Source organism: Dipodomys spectabilis, unplaced genomic scaffold (genome assembly GCF_019054845.1).
Source record: "Dipodomys spectabilis isolate Male_0828 unplaced genomic scaffold, ASM1905484v1 ptg000030l, whole genome shotgun sequence".
In the NCBI taxonomy this organism is placed as follows: Eukaryota; Metazoa; Chordata; class Mammalia; order Rodentia; family Heteromyidae; genus Dipodomys; species Dipodomys spectabilis.
In genome coordinates, this window is record NW_024870707.1 from 12,803,964 (window position 1) to 12,817,991 (window position 14,028).

Sequence of the window (14,028 nt, forward strand, 5' to 3'; positions counted from 1 at the left end):
CCCCTTCCCCAGGAGCCTGGACCGAGCGCGGCCGCGGGACCCGCCGCGGGGTCGCCCACCTCGCCTGCGTCCACCCCGGGGCCCGAGTCCTCCGGGTCCTGCGGGGTGAAGGTCCCCTCCCAGGCCGGCCCGGCCCCTTCCCGGCCTGTGACCTTGGTCACCTGCAGGGGGGGGCGATCCACGCGGGACGTCAGACCTGCCCCGGCCCCGCCGCACGGCTCTCGGGGCAGGTGACCCCTCTGCTCCGAGCGTCCCGGGGCCGTCGGGGGTCCCGAGCTCCGGGGGGGACGGGGGGGGGGGGGCGTTCGGCATTTTGGAAGAAGCTTCCAAAACAACAACAAAAAGAGGACGCTTCCTCCTGGCCCTCTCCGGCAGGCCGGGGGCGACACCCCAGGGGCATCCCCGAAGCGCCCCCTCGGTCTGACCCCGATTCCGCGGCAGCCACGATAACGCGAGCGGGCGAACGAGTGTAAAATTCACCCGTGGAGAATGCGGGCATCGATCCCGCTACCTCTCACATGCTAAGCGAGCGCTCTACCACTTGAGCTAATTCCCCAGCTCGAAAACGCTTCCGCCCCGCCGCGTAATGTGGCTCACGTCACCGCCGGTTCCCCCGCCGCCGGCGCCGCGCCGCCCGCCGCCTTCGCAGCGCCCCTATTGGTTTCCTGGCGGCCCGAGATCCCGGGCCGTGATTGGTTTGGCTCAGCTTAGTTTTAAAATGCATTGGCCACTCTAATTGGTGGTCCCAAGCGTCCATCAAGCAGGGACTCTGTTGTTGCTATGGCGTAGGGAGACCCAGCTAGCCTTCTCCCAGTTTCTGGTTTGTTTCTCAGACTCCGGGTCCTAAAGGTTCCGGATCAGTCAAGTCCCTGGGAAAAGAATGTCCTCCTCGCACTTGACTGACAAGGCCTGAGAGCCTATTGGAGTGGGGGCAAAGGAGTCGCTGGGAGATCCAATAGGTTGCGGGGGGCGGGGAAAAGAGGCCAATGAGCATTCGCTGGGAGGCGGGGACACGCCCGTGATTGGCTAAGAGGCGTCCAGAGGGAGGGCGGGGGGAGACTCAAGGCCTGCTTGATACGTCCGCCATTTTGGGCGCTTCGCTGATGGTGTCGGTGAGCGCGTTTCCCGCCTGAGCGCAGCTAGCGGTGGGTCGTGGGCACCTCCGGGTGGTGGGGCGGGGTGGGGGCGGCGGAGCGGGCCGCGGCGCGGGCTGCGCGGGCCCTCGCGGGCGGGCGGCGGGGCGGCGGGGCGCCGGCCGGGCCTGGGCGGCGCGGGAGGGAGCGTCCCAGCCCCTCTCCCCTCCCCCCCGGAATTCGCTCGCTGGGCGGCCGGGGAGGCGCGGCGGCGCCGAGTCCCCGCGGGCCGCGGCCGCCCGCTCCTGTCAGCCGGGCGGGTCGCCGGGGCCGCCGGCTCCGCGCTGCGGTGGCGTGCGCGGCCTGGCGCGGCGGGCGGCCGGGCTGCCGGCGGGACGGAGGCCGGGCGGGTGGCTGAGCGGGCGGGCGAGGCGCGCCCCGAACCGAGTCCGGCTCCCGGCCAGGCCGGGCGCACGTCGGTTCCGCTTCCCCCACGGCGCCGCCGCCCGCCGCTCGCCGCGGAGGGCCGCCCGGAGGACGCCCCACATTCCTCCTGGGGGGACCCCGGACGCGCGTCCCGCGGAGGCAGAAAGTGGCCTCAAGACTCGAGAAGACAGCGAGGGACTTGGTCCTCCCCGGAGCAAGTTCTGTGGGGTTCTGTTAGTGCGCCGCAGGCTCGTGGAAACGCACAAAAACCGGGTCCGGAGTCGCTCGGCAGCTTCGCCGCGGGCGGCCGTGGACCCCGGGGTCTCCGGGAGCCCGGGGGCGGGGGAAGTGTGGTCCTTTCCCCCGGGGCGGGGGCCGGTCAAGTTCCTCCCTCTTCTGGAAGCCCGGGGGTGGTTCGGTTCTGAGGTCTCCCTCGCTTTGGCCAGAACTTGGACTTTGAGTTGTAGGTGGACCGGGTGAGTCTTCCGATGTGTTTCTCTGCCCTGGCGGCTCAACCCTCTGACTTAAGCGTCGTTTTCCAGGGCTCCTTCCCGTTGGCGACTCTGGGGCTTTGTTTATGTTCTGCACTTGTGGAGGGGCCCGCGCGGTGGTGGTTTATCTCTCAATCCCAGGAGCACTTGTGTAGGTTGATATTGTTTCACTTGGTTAAGTGAAGTTTACTGTGGTGTTTTGTCCTCAAGGTCAAGCCGCTGATCAGCTGCAAGAAAGAAAGGGACTCAGATTTCCAGCCACTGAAATGCCCCTTAGGCAGCAAGCACGAAGATGCCCAGATAGTGGTGGTCCATTGAGCCTTCTTCTAGACTGTCTGGTATCAGATCTCTGCCTGTTCGTTTTCTAGCTTCTCGACCTTGGGCAAGTTACTCAACCTGTGCTTCCTTAATAATATGGGAATGTTGATAGTAATAGTGTCTGTTTCAAGAGCTTGTTCCCACAAATGGCCAAGTTATACAAGTAACAGTGAGTGAGTGAGCAGTGAATGTAAATGAGGTGGTGTAAGGAAAGTAGCCAGACAACATGCCTGGCACATGTAATCAGCTCAGGGATTAGCAATTAGTATTACTAATTGAAGTTTGTATTTCAAGTGTTTAGATACAATTAGGAAAGCTCTGTATTTCAGTTATTTAAATTTTTTTTCCATGGGAGGGATTCTTGAAAATCCATTAAGTTACTGCTTTACTGGAATTAAAGTGGTGGTACTTGAAAGTGTTTTGTTTAAAGCAATGCTTAAACTCAGAACAGCCTTCCCTCCAGAACTTAGGCAGGACTGTTCCTCTCCTGCAGAGTGGGTAGAATTCTGTGGGGTGTGACAGACCCCCCAGATCAGGAACTTCAGGGTTCTTAATATTCTCCTTCATTATGGATAAGCACAAGGCTCCTATATTGATATAGTCTTCAGCTAAGATACAAGTTGAATATCCCTAATCTGAAAATAAAAAATCAGCAAGTTATGCCTCAGAGTTTCAGATTTTGGACCATTTTGAAGTAGGGGTGCTTAATTGGCAGAGTCTGTAAATACTCCAGAATCTGGATAATAACTTATGGTGCCAAGCATTTTGGATAAGGAATGCTCAGTAGTTTGGGGATGGCTGTTGTCTGGATGAGCAGCTATTCTGCACCTCTGGGGGACTGCTCAGGGAGTCTGCAAGATTTAACCATAGGCAATGCACTGGGCCAGTTAGAATAACCTCTCAGTGACCTGCTCTGTGTGTCCTCCATGATACTGGAAACCAGTGCCTTTCTCTTGGCTAGTTACTTGGGTCTTGGCTTACTTGGTTACACTGGTGAATTTAGTAGACTAGTCTTCAGGGGAACATCTTGCTAGTCTAACTTACCTGAAGACAGGAAGAAGACTGTTTTGAGTTTAGAAGACTCTTATCCTCTGTAAAATAACAGCAAACCACACTCTTTCCCTCACCTTCCCCCAAAACATCATTCATAAAAACCAGCTTGCTAGTTTCAGGTGACTAATTGAGAGTTTGAGAATCAGCTGGACAGCAAGAGAATAGTTAAGAAATTAGACTTGATAGGGTGAGGTTTACTTAGCTTCTTCAAGATACATTTTTGCATCAGTTTGGTCCAGAAAATTATGTTTGTTACAAGTAAACTTCTCTTCCTTAAAACTATCTTTGTCAGGTGTTTGTTTTCTGCATTTTAAATATTTGAGGATTCTACAATTTTGTGAATATATGTTGGTTTAAGATGTTACATTTTACCTCAGAAGAGGTGTAGTATTGATAATTAAGATTTCTCAGAGCTCAGCTAAAAGTCAGCATGAGTTTATCTCATAAAAAGCACAAGTCTCATTGGATCCTCAAGATCTAAGCTGTTGAGTCAGTCCAGTGGAGGCCAAGTCATGTTAGCTAAAAAATATAACTAGCCTTTTGGCGTTAGCTTTCATATTTTTGTCTTTCCTCTTTTGGGGACTGGGGTGTGTTGTAAGGTTTGAACTCAGCTCTTTGTATTTACTACCATTGGAGCCAGGCTTCTAGCCCTTTTTCTTGAAGTTATTTTTCAGATAGAGTCTTGCACTTTGCCTGGTGGGCTTTCGATGATGATTCTCTGTCTCATCTTCCCAGTTGCTGGGATTACAGGCATGAGCTACCATGCCTAGCCTTTGTTCTTTCTTAAGACTTTAGGTAAATTTTTCTTTTTTAATTAACACACAACTATATGCATTATACTATGGGTCATAGTATTTCAATATTGCACAATGTGCTGATCAGGGTGATTAGTGTTTCCATTTGTCTTTTTGTACCTTTAAGGGTTTCTATTCTGAAATGATTGATTTGGGGGTTGGGGATATAGCTCAGCAGTAAAGTACAAAGCCCGATGTTCCATCCCCAGCACTGTAAAACAAAGGGAGAAATGAGAATAATAATTAGCTTTTTACTTACTTTTGGTCAGGGTTTCTTAACTGGGGGTAACTTATTTCCCCCAGGGGTCATTTTTGCCTGTCACACCTGTGGTATGCTTCTGGAGGGTAGAGTCCAAGACTAGGGCTAATCATCTCTAGTTCACTGTACAGCCACTCCCCAGCTAGATACCCAGCCCCAGGGATCACTGGTGTTGAGGATGAGAAACTTTCTGGAAGATCCTAGATGAGCCAGCATTAGAATCATTTTAAGACTGGATTCTGGGCTCCACCTTTACAAATTCATGGTGGTATTGAGAATCTTAGATATTTATTATTTATTTTTTGTCAGTTGTGGGACTTGATCTCTGGGCCTGGGTGCTGTCCTTGAGCTCTTCAGCTCAAGGTGAGCTTTCTACCACTTGAGCCACAGCACTACTTCTGGTTTTCTGGTGGTTAATTGGAGATGAGTCTCATGGACTTTCCTTGCCCAGGCTGGCTTTGAACCGTAGTCCTCAGATCTCACCCTCCTGAGTAGTTAGGATTACAGGTGTGAGCCATTGGCATTAGGCTTAGAATCTTTAATTTTAAAAGCTTCCCAAACCTTTTGACAGCTGGGCTTTGGAACTACTGCTTTAGACCTCAGATTTGAGGGACTGTTTGTGAGTTGCTGGGTTCTTTGGGGGAATCAATGAGTTTGGGCTTTGAAGTACCTACATCTTGCCCTGAAGGTTATTTCAGTAGTGTGAAGAATTGGTGTGCGTGCATCCTTTCTTAGTTTTAGGGGCTGGGAAAGTGGCTCAGTGGTAGAATGCTTGCCTTGCATGCATGAGGTCCTGGGTTCGATTCCTCAGCACCACATAAGCAGAAAAAGCTGGAAGTAGGGATGAGGCTCAAGTGGTAGAGCGCTAGTCTACAGCTGAAGAGCTGAGGGACAGGGCCCAGGCCCGGAGTTTAGGCCCCACGACCGACAAAAAAAAGAAAAGTGAGTTTTAAAATAAAATTAAAAGAGCCTCTTGCAGGTGGCTCAGGCCTGTAATTCTGAATACTCAGGAGACTGATATCTAAGGATCACAGTTCATAGGCAGCCAGGGCAGTAAAGTCCATGAGATGCTCTGGTTAACTACCCAACAAAAAGGCCAGAAGTGGAGCTGTGGCTCAAAAAAGGAAAAACATTATTTTTTTTCTGCAATGAACTGATTTAACAGAATAAATTTGAACGGCTTTCTCCTTTATCTCATGGAAGTAAATTACATTGTTCCTGACACTTTCCCGGAAACCCTATCCCCCATCCATTAGGGTTTTGCTCCTGTGGCAGCAGTACTACTGGTATTTTTTTTTTTTTTTTCCTGTTGGTCGTGGGGCTTGAACTCTGGGCCTGGGCGCTGTCCCTCAGCTCTTCAGCTCAAGGCTACGCTCTACCACTTAAGCCCACAGGGCCACTTCCAGTTTTCTGAGTGGTTTATTGAAGATAAAAGTCTCACGGAGTTTTCTGCCTGGGCTGGCTTTGAACCTCGATCCTCAGATCTCAGCTTCCTGAGTAGCTAGAATGACAGGTGTGAGCCACCGACACCCAGCTTACTACTGCTATTTCTTAAATTTTCTAACTTTTGCCATCAGCATGCCAGTCATTTGTCGGTTTTGGTTGTAGATTGTAGCTACCTTCAACTTCCCTCAGAATCCTGGATCAGTTTACTCATTCTGCCCTTTGAGGGCAAGGTAGAGGCATATGGTGTGCTGACTAGGCCTCTAGCAAAGGGAGTCAGTCCTCTGTGCCCTGGACTCTGACCCAGTGGAGGATGGCTGTCTTCCATTTAGGAGGAAATTCAGTTCTCTCTCTTGCTTGCTGAATGGAAGACTGCTAGCATGAAAACTAGCCAAGCTTTTGGCAACTGTGTGTTAATATCTGGACATATAAAAGGCGCAAAGTCATGGAGGCACTTTTCATTTTCATCCTGAAATTAAGCCTAGGATGTGTTGGGAACTGCAGGCAACCTGATCTACTTCTAATCTTCCCTTTTTTGATCAGCAGCTATGTTGTGTCCTTACTCTGCCAGGAATGGGATTCACTGCTGAACAAGCTGGTAAGGACTTGCGTTCTGGGGGCAGAGACTGGCAATTACAAAAACCAGTTAACAAAGCTTGTTAGGATTCAGTAGTCAGTCCTTTGTATTGTATCTATGGGTTCAACTAGCATGGATTGAAAATAGTTTTTAAAAAATTGCAGCAAGTTCCAAAAGGAATTTCCCCTGGGTACCAAGCACTGTACTGAATCCCTCTGAATTAAGTGGTATGTGGGTATACCATGCAACCAGCCATGTCCCAGGTCCTCAGACCCATGTCCTTGTGACTTAGTGCATTTACAGCTAGAGTGCTTACTAGTTGCATCTCTGCTGATCATGTATAGGTAATTTCCTTCCTTGTCATTACCTAAATGATAAAGCATAGCAACTCTTGAATAGCATTACTTTATGTTGGATAATTTAAGTAATCTAGAGAGGATTTAAAGTATACTGGAGGATGTGTGTAGGTTATATAAACACTTAGCATTTTATGGAATGGTTTTGAGCATCTTCAGATTTCAGCATCCACACTGGCAGTGGGAATGTCCTGGAACCAGTTTTCCCCATGAATACTAAGGGGTGAGAATCCTGCATATGGTTTAAGTGAAGAAGTTTTTGCTTTGTAGCCTAGGCTGGTTTCCAGATTGAGATTCTCTGCTCTCAGTCTCTCAAATTCTTGGAGATTTTTTTTGTTTTGGGGAGTGTGTGTACACACATATATATGCTTATGTTTTGGTGTTTTCTTTTTTGGTACTGGGGAATTGAAACCAGGACATTGCACTTGCTAGGTAAGTGCTTTGTCTATATCCCAACCCTCCTGCAGGTTTTTTGTTTTATTTTGTTTTGTTTTTGGTCGGTTGGTGGTAAGACTTAAACTCAGGAACCTGGGCTCTGTCCCTGAGCTTTTTTGCTCAAGGCTAGCACTTGAGCCACAGCTCCAGTTTCAGATTTTTGGTGGTTAATTGGAGATAAGAGCTTCCTGGACTTTCCTGTCCAGGCTGGCTTTGAACCATGATCCTCAGGCCTCTTCCTCCTGAATAGGATTATAGGTGTGAGCCATTGGTACCTTGGCTTTTAACTAAAGTTCTGAACATAAGATTCAGGGAGGTACTGATGTTCTACTTCTGAGTGACTTTGGAAAAGTAAGATATTATTCATTCCAAACAAATTGTTTATATCCCAAAGGTTGCTATGAAGTCTGGTGGCCCAAAGTAAAGATTAAATTTGGGGACATTAGAGAGTGGATCTAAAATGGCTGCTGAAATAAGGGTAGACCTGAGTACCAAGTCAGACTTGGGGTAAACTGTGTGGATTGTAGTTCTGGTTCCTTGAACTCAGTTTAAATCTGAGAAAGAGTACTGGTGGCAAAGATACACTGGAGGGAGGGCTGGGAATGTGACTTAGTGGTAGAGTGGTTGCTTAGCATGCATGAAGCTCTGAGTTCCATTCCTCAGTACCACATAAACAGAAAATGCTGGAAGTGGTACTGTGGCTCAAGTGATAGAGGTTAGCCTTGAACAAAAGAAACCCAGGGATAGTGCTCAGGCCCTGAGTTCAAGCCTAGGACTGGCAAAACACACACACACGTACACACACGTACGTACGTACTGGAGAAGAGTAGAGTAGAAAGGAGAGCTTGCCTGAGAGTGCAGCACTCTGGTACTCTGAGGCAGGTTAGCAAAGTAGATGAGCCTGCACCATGCTTTCCTTCCCCAGATGAGGACAGTGGCAAGCGCAGTGGTGACTTGATTGCCCTTTGGGGTTTTCTGTCATGAGAATCATGATTTTGACTGACATAGAACTTGAAAGGTCATTAATACTTAGAGTAAAATTTAGACCACATTGAAGGATGAACCTAGAGTTGAGGAATCTCAGCTTGTAGAGAATTCCTTATTATAGCAGCCTGGCTGAGCAACAGTGTTTGTTTTTGTCTGTCATGGGGCTTGAACTCCGGGCCTAGTCACTGTCCTTGAGCTCTTTTTTTTGGTTGGTTGTGGGGCTGAATTCTGGTCACTGCCCTCAGCTCTTTAGCTCAAGGCTTGCTACTTACGGCCTTTTCTGTTTATGTGGTGCTGAGGAATCGAACCCAGGGCCTCATGCATGCAAGGCAAGCACTCTACCACTGAACCACCTTAGCCCCTCCTTGAGCCTTTTGCTCAAGGCTAGCACTCTATCACTTTGAATCTACTGCTCCATTTTTGGTTTTCTGGCGGTTAATTGGAGATAAGAGTCTCACAGTTTCCTGCCCAGGCTGGCTTTGAACCCTGACTCTCACATTTTAGCCTCCTGAGTAGCTAGGATTACAGGTGCCAGCCTAGGCTATGGTTTTAAGTGTATTTGTTTCAAGAGGAAATCACAAATGGATCTCAGAATTAACAGTGAATGGTTAACTTTTGATGGGAGTAAATGGCAGTTTTCTGTCATGTAGTAGATGAGGAGACAGTGACTCTAGATTTTCTTTTTTTTTTTTTAATTTTAATTTTTTTTTTGGTCTGCCGTGGGGCTTGAACTCTGGGCCTGGGCGCTGTCCCTCAGCTCTTCAGCTCAAGGTGAGCGCTCTACCACTTGAGCTACAGCGCCACTTCCGGTTTTCTGGTGGTTTATTGGAGATAGGAGTTTCACGGTCTCTCCTGCCTGGGCTGGCTTTGAACCGCGATCCTCAGATCTCAGCCTCCTGAATAGCTAGGATTACAGGCGTGAGCCACCAGCGCCTGGCTAATTTTAATTTTTTTGTGACAGTACCATACAGAGGGGTTACAATTACATGGGCAAGGTAATGAGTGCATTTCTTAGGAAGCATTGTTGCCTCGTCCTTTGTTTCCCCGTCCTATCCCCCCCACCCCATGCCAAAGTTGTAAAAGTTAGTTTTTCGACATAATATCTTGTACATCTCATTGTTGCACCTGTATCCCTATTTAAACAATTTATTTTTTCCCTTCCCCTCCACAAATTATACCAACATCAAATACAGTGAAAACAGGGGCTATACCATGGGGGAGGGACATACAAAGCAACAAAGTAATATCTTATAAATATGTTAGAAACAATCCCAAGAAAGAAAAAAACATTTGAGTCCTTTTCTTGGGGTTCATTTCACTTAACATCAACTTATCTGACCATTTCTGCTTGTCTCAGACATACACTAGTTATTGCAAATAAGGGAAACCATGGGACCTATGTTTCTTTAGGCCTGGCTTACTTCACTTAATAGTTAATTTTTTCTAGATTTTCTTTTATGGACATGGAGCTTCACAGAGTTTCTCTGGTCTTAGAAGGGTGGGCAGGTCTTATGCAAATGAGAATCTTCCCCTTCAGATTTTCTCTCTCTCCCTCTCTCTTTCCCCCTCCTCCCTCCTCTCTGCCTTCCTTTCTTTCTCTCACTCTCCCTCTTCCTCCTTTCCTCCCTTTTTCCCTCCCTCTTTCCTTTCCTCCCTTCCATCCATCCATCCATCTGTCCATTCGTCCATCCCAGAGCTTGAACTCAGGGCTTGGGCACTGTTCCTTAGCTTCTTTTGCTCAATGCTGGTGCTCTGCCACTTGAGCCACAGTGCTACTTCCAGTTTTCTGGTGGTTTTTTATTGAAGAGTCTCAGGGATTTTCTGCCTGGGCTGGCTTTGAACTGCGACCCTCAGGTCTCAGCCTTCTAAGTAGCTAGGATTATAGGCATGAGCCACTAGTGCCGGACTGTTTTTAAATTTTTGATGATACCTGGGTTTGGACTCAGGGCCCACTCCATGCTCAGTTTCTTGCTTGCTTGGTGCTCTGCTGCTAGAGCCACACCTCTAAGCCTGGCTTTTGCTCCATGCCTGGGCTAGCTTCAAACTGATCTTCTAGATCTCAACTCTTGAGTAGCTGTAATTAAAGGGGTGAGTCAGTAGCTCCTGGTTGCACTGTGGGTTTCTGATCTTTGGTTCATGTTATGCATTCATCCTATCATGATCATAGTTGCTGATGTCTGTCCTCTACTGTGGTCAAGAAGTACACTCTTTGTATTTCAGGTTTTGATGAGCTCATATATATTCAAGGATATTAGATAGCATAGTGTGTACAGATGTTGTTAAAACTTGAAACCGACAATGCTAACACTTGTTAACCAGCTTAAGTAGAATTTTGTCATTACTTTTGGTTCCTTGTGGGATCCTTTCCAGATAACCTTCTACCTGAAGGTATTTTATTGCTTTATTTTTATGGTGTTGCCATCTATTTACATAATGTAACTTTCCTTTTGCATGCCATTAAACTGTGTAAATTGAATTATTTTGTTTTATAATTTCTCTTTCAACCTTGTTTGATATATTTATTCAGTGTTTGAGCACTTGCTATTTGTTAAGCACTGCTGTAGTATGGGTGTTAGCAGTGAGCAAAGCAGACTATCAAGTCCCAACCCTAGCGGAGCTTACATTTAGTGGGAGAAGTAAGTAAAAGGTCCCAGAAGTACTAGGTTTGGGAGGACATGCCTGTAATTCCACCTGCTTGAGAGACGTGTCTGACAAGGATTTAAAGGTCAAGGCTAACCTTGCTGCTTATAGCAGTAAGACCCTTTCCTGTTTTGTTTTGTTTTTTTGGTAGGTCATGGGGATTGAACTCTGGGCCTGGGCACTGTCCCTCAGCTTTTCAGCTCAAGGCTAGTGCTCTACCATTTGAGCCACAGCACCACTTCTGGTTTTCTGAGTGGTTTATTGGAGATAAGAGTCTCACAGACTTTCCTGCCCAGGCTGGCTGTGATCCTCAGATCTCAGCCTCCTGGGTAGCTAGGATTATAGGCATGAGCCACTGGTGCCTGGCCAGTAAGACCCTTTCTTAAACAAATACACAATGTTGGAGTGTTGCTTAAGTGGTAGACTGCTTGCCTAGTATACACAAGCTCCAGGGTTCAATCTCCAATTCTCACCCTCCCTCCAAAAAAAGAAAGTTAACATATCCTTATGGCAGCAGGAAAAATGGGTAGATGGGTCTGTTTGCAGGTTTCAGTGTATTGGTCAAGGTAGGTCTTCCTAAGTATGTCCCCTTCTACAGGTGAAGGGGCCATGGGTGAGACGAGCATTCTAGGCAGAGGGTCCAGTGTGCATGAAGTGCAGTATGTATGCCTGCTCTAGGAGGGCAGCGTGGCTGGAAAGAAGAGGGAAGTGGAAAAACAAGTCTGCTGGGCCATTGTTGAGATTTGTTTTTTTTCTGAGTCTTGTTTTGAGCAGGTGTGACATGATCTGGTTTCTAAAGGTCCTCTGAAGCCAGGTTAAGAATAGCTGTCCCTGTGCTCCTAGAAGGAGGCTAGGAGCTGTGGCAGAGAGCAGTCGTGGCAGCTTGAACTGCAGGGAACAGGGGTGGTAGGTGAGAAGTGGTTGGATTCTGGATTCATCTTGAAGAGAGAGCAGGCAGGATTTGCACAGATTGGATGTGGGTGTAAGAGAAGGGAAAGATGGGATGAGGGACTTTTGCTTGTGGTGGGAGGCACCATTTAAGAAGAAAGGGAAGTATCCAGGAAGAGCAGATTGTGATAACTAAATCAGGAGTTGGGCTTGGATCTGTCCAGTTAGGAAAACTAAGCGGATGGAAAGCTATGTAGGGGTAAGATACTTGGAGTTTACAGGAGAGGTCTGGGCTGCCTTGGGACTTGAGGTGGAACTGTAAGAGTTGTTTTTTTTTTTTTTTTTTTTTTTTGGGTCCGGTCGTGGGCCTGAACTCTGGGGCTGGGCGCTGTCCCTCAGCTCTTCGGCTCAAGGCTAGCACTCTACCATTTGAGCCACAGCACCACTTCTGGCTTTTTTCTTTTTGCTTATGTGGTGCTGAGGAATCGAACCCAGGGCCTCATGCATGCAAGGCAAGCGCTCTACCACTGAGCTACCTTCCCAGCCCCGGAACTGTGAGAGTTGTGAGGTTGAGCAAGAGCGCTGGACAAGAAGGACTAGCTCTGAGTCAAGAGCAACCAGGAGAGAGTGGCCAAGGTGAAACTGGACCAGAGGAGGGTGGGAACCTAGTGCTTCCATTCAAGGTCAGATGTGAAGAGCAGCCCCGACAAGGCACAAGGCAGTGTGAGCAGGCAATGTGTCGGGAAGAGAAGATCTCACACCATTAGAGTTCTGCTGAGATAGGAGGAACCACAGCATTATTGTCCTGTTGGTGGGAAATGATTTTGCAGAGGAGACACTTTCTAGAGCCCTAGTCTTGGGAAGAGATCAGGGACCAGGCAGAGGGCCTACTTGGAGATTAGCATTTGTGGGCCTTTTCTTGGTGAGAAGGGAGCAAGCAGATGAGGAGGTTGGATAGAGGAATTATGGGCATTTCTCTCTCTCTGTCTCCTTTTTCTCTTTCTCTCTCTCTTTTCCCCAGTGAGATGAGGGGAGTTGGTTTGGGCAGTGTGAGGAAAGGAGCAGGGAATGGGTGAAATAGGGAAAGATAAATGGTTAAGATGTGGGATGGCCTCTCTGAAGATCGCCTTTCCTGAATTGAAATATAGGCATCTTGATTCTGTTGTTTCACTGGAAGACAAATTGCCAGTGCTTCCTTTAACTGGTATTGTGGGTTTCCAAGCAAGAATGGAAGAAGGCAGCTGAGAACAGGGGTGTGTCTGTGTGTCTGTGTTTAGCAGGGCGGGCAATGGCATTAGAGCTGAGGAGGATGGCCGATGAAGGTCTCTGTCCATGCTGACATGTGTGCCTATAGTGTATTCCTTTTCACTGTATTTCAGAATGAATGAGTCTCATTTATTCTTTGTTCTATCACTGGAGAGCAGTTTTGGTTCCAGTAAGAAAGAAGCCTACTCTCAACAATTGTAAAAGCATTTTCCCAAAGTTTAGACTTTGGAAGGAATTTCAGGGTAGTGATTGTTTCCAGATGTCCAGGACCAGTTGGCCTTGGGATGGCAACTATATTGCTGTTTGGTAGGTGTGATCTTATACCTCAGGGTTTAAAAAAAAAGAACAACTTTATTGAGATATAATTTACATATTGTGTAGTTTACCTATTTAAAGTGTACAATTCAAAGAGTTTTAATATAGGATCATAAAATCATTACCATGATCTCATTAGAACGTTTTCACCATCTCCAAAACCTTGTACCTATTTGCCTGTTTTAGACATTTCATATAAAAAAGGCTTATTTGATTAGTTTTTTTCACTTAGCACATTTATAAGGATCCCCTATGTTTTTAGCATTTCTCTTGCCTTTTTCCTTCTCCTCCCCTCCCCTTTTACTAGCCTCCCCTTGCCTCTTTTCAGGGTTTGCTTATGCAGCACAGGATCATCTCAAACTCTACCTGCTCCATTCTCCTGAGTGTAGTATTATGGGTGTGTGTTACCATGTCTGCCTTTCTATACTTTTTAATATTTTTTGATTTTTCATCGTTCTATGTAATTTCTGGGTGTTTTCTTCAGTTCTGTCTTTGAGATGAACAATTGTCTCTTCGCTTTAGTAGTTTGAATCTTACTCACTGATTGACTTTAGTTTTATTCTTTTTTGAGGAATGCTGGAGATTGAATTTAGGAATTTAAGAATGCTAGGCAAACTCTACTACTGAGCTACACCCCAGCCTCTATCATATTTTCCAATTTTGATAACTTCTATTTAGTTCTTTACCAAGTCTGCTTGTCCTTTATT

At 47.3% G+C, this 14,028-nt stretch overlaps 1 protein-coding gene and 1 non-coding gene across 14 annotated transcripts in view; one reads left to right on the forward strand and one right to left on the reverse strand.

Moving 5' to 3' along the window:
• Positions 1–483: 483 nt before the first annotated feature.
• Positions 484–556, reverse strand: Trnaa-agc. Its single transcript has one exon. It is a non-coding gene; the product is annotated as a tRNA-Ala (tRNA).
• A 500-nt stretch (positions 557–1,056) lies between these two features.
• Positions 1,057–14,028, forward strand: part of Ppp6r3 (protein phosphatase 6 regulatory subunit 3) — a 113,027-nt gene continuing 100,055 nt past the window's right edge. For 12 of the 13 annotated variants that reach the window (XM_042675577.1, XM_042675586.1, XM_042675588.1 and 9 more), the window contains exon 1: positions 1,057–1,145. The gene's annotated coding sequence lies outside the window, so the exon portion shown is untranslated. Of the gene's footprint in view, positions 1,146–6,435; positions 6,456–14,028 lie in introns of those variants that run through there. The other variant, XM_042675574.1, reaches the window with a different exon arrangement.